Genomic DNA, 8800 nt, shown 5'->3' with positions numbered 1-8800 from the left:
CCCCTTCTCTCCTTTTCCCTTTCCCCCTTCCCCCTCTGGGCTCCTGACTCTTTCTGGTGCCTTTTTACAGCTACTCCTTGGCTCATAATTTTTACTGCTGTCTTTCAGCCTCACCCCTGATCTTAGGGAAAGTCAGATCTCGAAAAAGGGCGAAAAATCTTGTAGGCCTAAGTCCCGTGTTGAAGTTGAGCAAGTTAAAGGTCACTTGGTGGTCCTAAAATCGATAAAAGTAGGCTTCGGCCGCCACTCGAGCAAAATTCATAATTAGTTCCCACCAAACTGAAAATTACCTTAGGCAATTGCGAACGCCTTAAAACACTTACAAAAAATACATCAATCTCACTGCAAAGGAGTTCCCGCAACTCCCCACGAAGGGGACGCAAGCATGACTTTGATATCAGTTGAACGCATAATATGACGTATAAAGGGGAAAAACCGCGTTAAATCTTCTAACCCTTTTCGTCATCAAGTACAAGCAACTCGTTCGCGAGTGGTTGGCGGGTGCTTTTTGCGTTGTTTGCTTTTTCTTTCTTATCAAACATCTGTTGTCCTGATCTCGCCTCCCATGTTTTGTGTATGTTACTCTCTTGTAACATTTCTAATCTTTAGCACTTATATGACCCTATTATGTTGCAAGTGCCGTAAAAACACTTACTAAAGCACCAAAAAAAACCGCATTCTTTTGTAACCTGCATAATCCTGGGCTAACTAGAACTAATTAAGCTAGACTTATACCCAGACAAGATGAGTTTCAATTTTACAGAATCAGGCTGGAATGAATCATTACCGCCAGGAAATTATAAACGGTGAGTAGGTCTAGATATTTTGTTTACTTTTAGACTGGCTTCTTCTCCTCCTCCTCCTCCTACTCCTCCTCCTCCTCCTCCTCCTTGTTATTTTAACATATTATTCGATCCATTTGTTACAATTGGGGTCTGGCAGAATTTTCATGTTTTATTTTGGAGGGTTCCATTAAATTGTGGCCAAAGGGTAGCTTTTGCTTCTACGTGAAAGAAAATCTGACTGGCCCCGTCTGTATCCAGTATATCGGCTATCCAATGGGCAGTGTGCACTGTGCACTTGATATGACGTTTAAACAAATTCCATTCCCCTCCCTTTCCTAGGGGGGGAAACGCCAAGCCAAACATTCCGACAAATCGCCCGCTGTGCTCGTCCAATCACATCTAGTTGCTCTTGGACTCTCTCTTCTTCTCGGGTACCCGAGCTATACATCAATTATCCAATAGTCCACGCACGGGCGTTTCATTTACTTCTCATTGTGTTTATTGGGACATTCCACCATAGGTTACGAGCAACTAAAAATGAGTTAGTCTATGTTTCCTTTTGACATGTGTGTACGTGGACAACTGGAAACACCGGCACCTATGGTTTAATGGCTGCGCATTTTGCCTTTGTACTTAAAAGGTGGAAGTTCGATTCCTCCTTGTGGAAGTTTTTTTAATCAAGTCTCCGTGGATGATAAGTCCCACTCAACCCAGGTTGATCCTGACTAGGCAAGGTCAAAGCAACCCGCCGACTAAATCAGCCTGATTGTGTCTAAAGGACCCTTGGGGGGGGGGGGGGGGCATTTATTTTATCACTATGGGGTGCTAGATCTGAAACTGACACCAGGAAGCACGGTGCCACTGATTTTTCCTCTAGGATACTCTCAAAACGTTGTGGGGGCAGGTTTACGATTAATTTTGTGTCGGTTGGGTCGGAAAACATTAACAATGACAAGTGAAAATCCATCACGCGCTCTGCAAGTTCAATCTCAGACTGGAGACCATAGACTTGTACTCTTAGACTGAGTACTGTCATGGCCCCCGCTTTTGTCACACAATGAAAACTGTGCTGGGAAGCGTACGTACCATGCGCCGCGCCGTTTTCCAGTCTCGTTATAGTCAAATGCGCGCGCACCTTCCTCGATTGCACTTCATAATAATTTGTCTAATATTGAGTCAAATGGAGGGCTCCATACAAAACATTAATACGTCAGAATGCGCGATCTGGCGTGTTTTACAACAAAATTCTATTTCTGGACACATTTGCTGTCGAGAGCGATCTCTAAAAGGAAGAGAGATATAGAAGTGAGGGCAAAGGGGAGAGAAAGAGAGAGTGGAATAGAGGAAGGAAGGGGGGGAGCGAAGGCGAGCGAGAGAGGGAGGGGGGGAGAGAAGGAGAAAGAGAGAGAGAGAGAGAGAGAGAGAGAGAGAGAGAGAGAGAGAGAGAGAGAGAGAAAGAGAGAGAGAGAAATGGTGGGAAAGAGAGAGCATGTGTGTGATATATATATTATAAATATATATATATATTTATATTTATATATATAATCATGTACATATAGGGGAAGAGAGAGAGAGAGTGTGTGTGTGTATGTGAGTGTGTGTGTTTGTGGGAGAGAGAGAGAGAGAGAGAGAGAGAGAGAGAGAGAGAGAGAGAGAGAGAGAGAGAGAGAGAGAGAGAGAAAGAGAGTGTTTTACGGCGCTTGCAACTGCATAAGGTCATATGAGCGCACGGGACACCTTAAACATTTTCGTTTTGGTAGGGGTAGGAATTAATATTAATTTTGAATTTGGCCCTGGTGGCGGCCTAAGCCTACTCTTGTCGATTTTAGGACCACCACGGGTCCAACTTCCACAAGGGACCCCCAAGATTTTGCCACCATTATCCGAGATTTCTGGGTGTTAAATCTGACCTGATCAGGGGTGTGACTGAAAAACAACAATAAGAAGAAGCCAAAGAGTGGCAGTAGAAAGGCTGCAGAAAGAGTCAGGAGCCCAGAGGAGGGAGCAAAGGGGGGAGGGGGCAAGACGGGGGGGGCAGAAAGTGGAGACGAAAGCAGACAACAGAACATGGTTAGAGACCAGGAAAGGAGGTGAAAGGATAAAATTTTAGAGAAAAAATTTTTTTCCGTCGCTGACAGGTTTCGAACCCTGAACCAACTAAAGAGAGGCAAGCACCTTACCTTTAGACCACGAGAGCCCCTGAATCAAATTGGCAGTGTGCCCTTCGCATCAGGCCTACGGTTATAGCTGCGATTCTCCCTCTAAACTCTTTGGATTCTCCCAACAACCACGTGAGTTTCAGGGACTGGAACTCTTGTTGATCTCTGTTGCCGACGAGCAGACGCTGATCGTGCTTCATGTCAAAGTGACATCCTAACTTCCTGCGTCTGAAAGAGTATTCCCTTCTTTTTGGTCCTCTTTTTTCTCATTTTTGTTTTGTATTTCTGCTTTGTTTGTGTTTATTAAAATAATTTTGTTTGTTCTGCTTTATGGAGTTGTTTTTTAAGTTTGTTTTTTTCCTTTGTGGGAGGGGGGGGGGTGATTTCATTCGTTTGTTTTCTTTTCTTTTCTTTTTTTTTTTTTTTTTTCTTTTTTTTTTTGTTTGTTGATTTCTTGGGGGGGGGGAGAGTAACCTGCAGCATCTTTTCCTCATTTATTTGAGAAGGAATTTGTCTCGCCTTGACTGTAGATGCTGTGTCTGTTAAGGGAGGATTTATCGCCAGTGTCAGCCTTAATTGATTGCCCTGAAAACGCAGCCCTTTTCACTTTCACGTGTTGAAATAGTAGGCCTACAGCATAAACAAAACAAAAACAATAAGAAAGATGAAATACAAAACAAAAAACACACCACAAAAGCAGTTTACTCATTCTCAATCGAACAGTGACAACCATACGCTCTTCGGTGCTTCTGAAAAATGTAATGTTAAACAAATGTTCCAATAATCGTTTTGCAGGTCTTTTCTAATGACATGTACTTGTATTGTTGTGTCTAAAAATGTAGCATAATTTTATTCTTCTTAAAAGTATATTATTATTATTATTTCTGTGCGTGTTTGAGTCAAGCATGACATTTCCTATCATAGTAACTGAACAGTTCTTTCCATAGTAAAAGGGTGTTTCTATAGTCCGATAACACGCATCATCATTGTCATGAAAAAACACGCATCGTCATCATCATCGTGAAAAATGTCAGATTTGAGACTTACTTTACTTACTTTATTATTTTTTTTCTTCTGCTTGTACCGGTGGGTGACGCGGGGAGACACAGGCGTCTGTCTGCAGCAAGGCGAGTGGCCTGTAGAAGGGATATCCCGTGAGCTCTGAGAGTGCCTGCCGCAGATTCGCTCCAGCGTCGTCTTGGTCTTCCTCTGGCTCTCCAGCCAGAATATCTGGTGTTTTATGCCCTCATAGCTGGTTGCTTTGAAGGCCTCCGTGTAAGGTGTTCGAATCACTTGATCAGATTCAGATTTGAAACAGACGTCGCTATTCATGGTTTACAACTCGTTACTCTCCTAGGTTGCTCTCAATAGACCTATACATGTTATTATTCTCGTCTTCCCCATTCGCCCACCAGTTTTTAAGCAAAGGGGAGGGGGAGGGGAGGGCTACACCCTGAAAGTCCCGATTCGGGTCAAAATTATGGTTTTTGATATGTAGTAAGTTTTGGCTTCTTCAGCCTCTCTTACAACTATTTAATCGCATAAAAATCTCCTAAAGCCATTTGTTTTCACATACCAGGCATGTTAGTCACCACCACATCTTCATATATAGAGTCAGTCTCTCTTAATTTGTCTTATCGCCCGTTTCCTCAAAACGCAGTTTTCTATATTACTTTTTAAAATCACTGCATCTTTTTTATCCAATCTTCATCCAATTTTCGTAGAATGAAGAGAAGATGTAACGCTAAAATTTGTCTGTTGAATTTTCCATCTATGAAATAAAATTGTGTTGGAGGTGTCTTGGGCGTGGATATTCACAGATTTTTTGCAAGCTTGAATACTACCACAACAATTAAATTAATTCAAAAAATTCAAATCAGTTATGGAAAAAGAATCAACAGACACTTTTGCAGATTTATTGTCTGCTAAGATGCATGCAAAATAACAACATACGAGGGGGAAACCAAAAGGCTTTTACCTGACCATGAACGAATAAAGGTACAAAGCTGAAATTTGGGGAAAAGCCAACAATCATCTTCCTAGAATGCATGTAAATTTGGGAGAATTTCTGATCACTGGTTTTAACACCAGCGCACTGTTAGTGAATGGGGATATGTTGTTCTCCAGTTTCAACATAAAAATGAAGATAATTGAGCAAGGTCAATAATTAAGTTCTTGTTTTCGCAATGCAAGCAAGTACAAGGTATTTTTATGGAGATGCATACCGTAAATGGAACTGATTGCCCATCCTACACTGTGATTAAATTTTCGTTTTAAAAATTTTTAATGCGGATTCATGGACTTGAAGATGGCCGCCGTGATGGTCGCCCAGTGACAGCAACAACAGAAGAGAAGGTGTTGAAAATCAAGAGAGTTATGTTGTCTGATTGGTGGGTGACAGTCGAACTTTTGAGCAAAGAAACTAGGCTCCACATTGGATCAGTTGAACGAATATTTAATGAACATTTGAATATGAAAAAGGTTTCTCCGAGTTGTGTCCCACGTTTGTTGACTCCTCAAAAAGTGCAATATGTGGATTGTTGTCAAGAAAGGCTAGGTCTGTATGAAAAGGATGAAAATAACTTTTTTCAAAGACTTGTAACCATGGATGAGACATGCGTCCACCACGATGATCCTGAGTCAAAATCTACCTCATCGTAGTGGAAATCGCCCTGGTCTCCAACACCAAAGAAGACAAAGGTGCATTCATTAAGTGGAAAAGTGATGCTATCAGTTTTTTTGGGACCAAGAAGGAGTGATTATGACAGACTATCTTGAAGATGGACATGCGATCACTGGAGACCATAATTCTAACCAGCTAAAAAAAATTACGAGAGGCTATAAAAGGAAAACACAGAGGAAAGATCCGAACAGGCATTTTGCTGCTTTACGACAACGCGCCAGGACACACTTCAAGAAAAGCTGTAGAGACTACGCGAGAATGTGGCCATGGAATTTTGCCACATCCATCTTATTCTCCAGATTTACCCCCGTCCGACTTTTTTTTTATTCCCCAAACTGAAAAGGGATTTACAAGGAAAGCATTTTGAAAGTGATGATGAGGTTAAAGAAGCGATAGAGCGATGGTTTTCTGACCAAAGGAAGGTCTTCTATTCTCAATGTCTTTTCAGGGTCATACGCCCATGGCAAAAATATATAACAGTGGGAGACGGCTAGCTCTACAAAGAGAAATGTTGAGCTTAGTACCAAATTTCAGCTTTCTACTTTTATTCCTTCATGGTCAGGTAAAAAAAAAATTTGGAATGCCCCTCGTATTTCCCCTGGACAACAAATTTACATGGCAAAACCACGTAAACAATATCGTTAAAAAAGTAAATCAGAGGCTGTACTTTCTGAGGAAACTAAAGTCTTTCAATCTGAATCCATCCATCCTTCGGATTTTCTACTCCATCACAATAGAAACTTTGATAAATTTTGGTATCATTTGCTATGGTAGCAATCTGGGAAGGCAGCACATTATAAAAATAAACAAGTTGATAAGAAAGGCATCAAGAACAAATGGTAGAGACCTAAGTAACTTTGAACATCTGCACAAGACAAACGTTCTAGAAAAGGCGGAAATAATGCTTAGTGACCATAGCCACCCACTGACATCGGAATTTCAACTATCGACCAGCAGTAAACGATACATTTCCAAAAAAAAGCAAGAACAGATAGATATAGAAATTCATTCGTACCAACTGCAGTGAGGTTACTGAACACACAGTGCTGCAAATGAAACAGAGAGAGAGAGGGGGGGGGCGAGAGAGAGAGAGAGAGAGAGAGAGAGAGAGAGAGAGAGAGAGAGAGAGAGAATGAATGTTTTACGGAGCGGGTTGTCCCAGCCCGTGAGACATGTATTTACTTGGCCTAATGTCCTGTCTTGTGCGTTTGCGTGAGTGCACCTTTAAGTCTAACTTTTGTAACGTCTGCTGCCATTGTTAACGACCAAGACAAATTTTCCCTGCGAGATGAATAAAGATTGTCATTGTCATTGTCATTGTATTTCCATGAAAAATAAAGGAGGTATTCAATGTATAAGACATGTCAACAAAATCCAATATGGCCGCTGCCTCCATGGCAGTGAACTTTTTTCTCAAACTTGATTGAGGATTTGAAGACTCTTCACTATATTTATTTGTTATATGAATGAAATTTGGTAACAATTGATTCACTAATAAGCGAGATATAGTCTTCAGGCGTAACCCCCCCCCCCCCCCAAATCCCTTAGGCTTAGGTAACTAATTATTGGTTTACCCCCTGCCTTGTTGTTTCTGGTGGGGTTTTGTGTAAAGGGGGGGGGGGGGGTTCCGCCTTCCAATTTTCCGGTGAGAGTAAGGCGATAAAAGCCTATATGATGATTCACTCAAATGCTCCAGGAACTGCATTAGGTAATAGACAACGGCTCACGTGTAGTGGGCTTCTTTCAGCACTACTTTATCCAATGTATTTTCCTTCCCTGATTTCTAACGATCTCCTATAAAACCACGATTCGACTGCTTCAGTTTGTTTTCACAATCTTTAGTAATTGTCCAGCATTCACCGCTGCATAGAGGGTTGATCATAATTATCATGTTATCTATTAAAGCTCTTGGTTTGGTTATTACTGAAATATTTTTTCTATTTTTCAGGATTGGGCTCATTATCCTTCGATTCATGTGATACATTTTAAATTATTTATAAATCTTAGGCGTTTAACTGTTGAACACGTTTGATCTTTCCCCGTATTCATGTTGGTGTATTTACACCCCAATTGACACAATTTATAAGTATCCTGGAGGTGGGCTTCCCTTTCTTGATCGGCAAATAAAACTGTGATATCGGCATATCTGGTGTTTTTATATTTTCACCCATCACTTTGAGACACGGATATATTTTTTTTAATGAAGATGTGTTTACGACCCTATTGACAACATTTTAATCATTTAAGAGGCAGGCTTCCGATCCTGCCTGTCAGGGCCAACCCGGGCTGAGAGGGATGCAACATCCAAGCGGAAGAAAGATCAAGATCATAATCAATGAATCATCATTGCCTTTTTCACCCTAGGTCAGGATATAGGCCACGAGCAAACACTTTCCACATTTCCCTATCCTGGGCCAGTCACTTGATGTCACTCCATGTCTTCTCACTTTTCTGTTCATCCATTTCTGTGACTCTTCTCCAGGTTCCGCGTGGTCTTCCCCCTGATCTTTTACTCTGTGGGTTCCAACCTAATACTTTTATTGTTAAGCAGCTGGTTGACTTCCTGAAAGTGTGTTCAATCCATCGCCAACGCCTTCTTCCCACCTCATCTCTGACTGGGCTCTGTCTCGTTCTTCTTAATACTTCCTCGTTGGTGATCCTATCTGTCCATCTGACCCTAAGTAGCTTCTTCAGACACTTGTTCAAGAAAACCATGATCCTCTTTATGCGCGTCTGAGATGCGTTCCATGTCTCACATCCATACAACAGGACTGACTTCACATTTGAGTTAAAAGTCCTCAGCTTTGTTCATAGTGAGATATCCCTGGTTCTCCAAATCCTGTTCAAAGAAATAAATGCTGTCTGTGCCTTTCCAATACGGGACTTTATTTCAGCGCCTATTCCCCCCTCTCTGTCAATTATACTCCCAAGATAGTAGAAGGAATCGACGTCTTCAAGTGCATTTTCCTCTACTGTAACCTGCTCCTTTCGTAGTGCATCTATCCTTAGGACTTTTGACGTTCCGAGGTAGATCCTCAATCCAACAGCTGAGCCCAAGAAGTGATTACATGTAGATCTATCCACTTTTCACAGTTTCGAGAAAAACGAGTTTTAAATTTTGATGATTTTGAAATGTCTGTAACAACAACAACAACCACAAAACCAACACCCCC

Source organism: Aplysia californica, unplaced genomic scaffold (genome assembly GCF_000002075.1).
Source record: "Aplysia californica isolate F4 #8 unplaced genomic scaffold, AplCal3.0 scaffold00015, whole genome shotgun sequence".
NCBI lineage: Eukaryota > Metazoa > Mollusca > Gastropoda > Aplysiida > Aplysiidae > Aplysia > Aplysia californica.
This window is presented reverse-complemented; position numbering follows the sequence as displayed.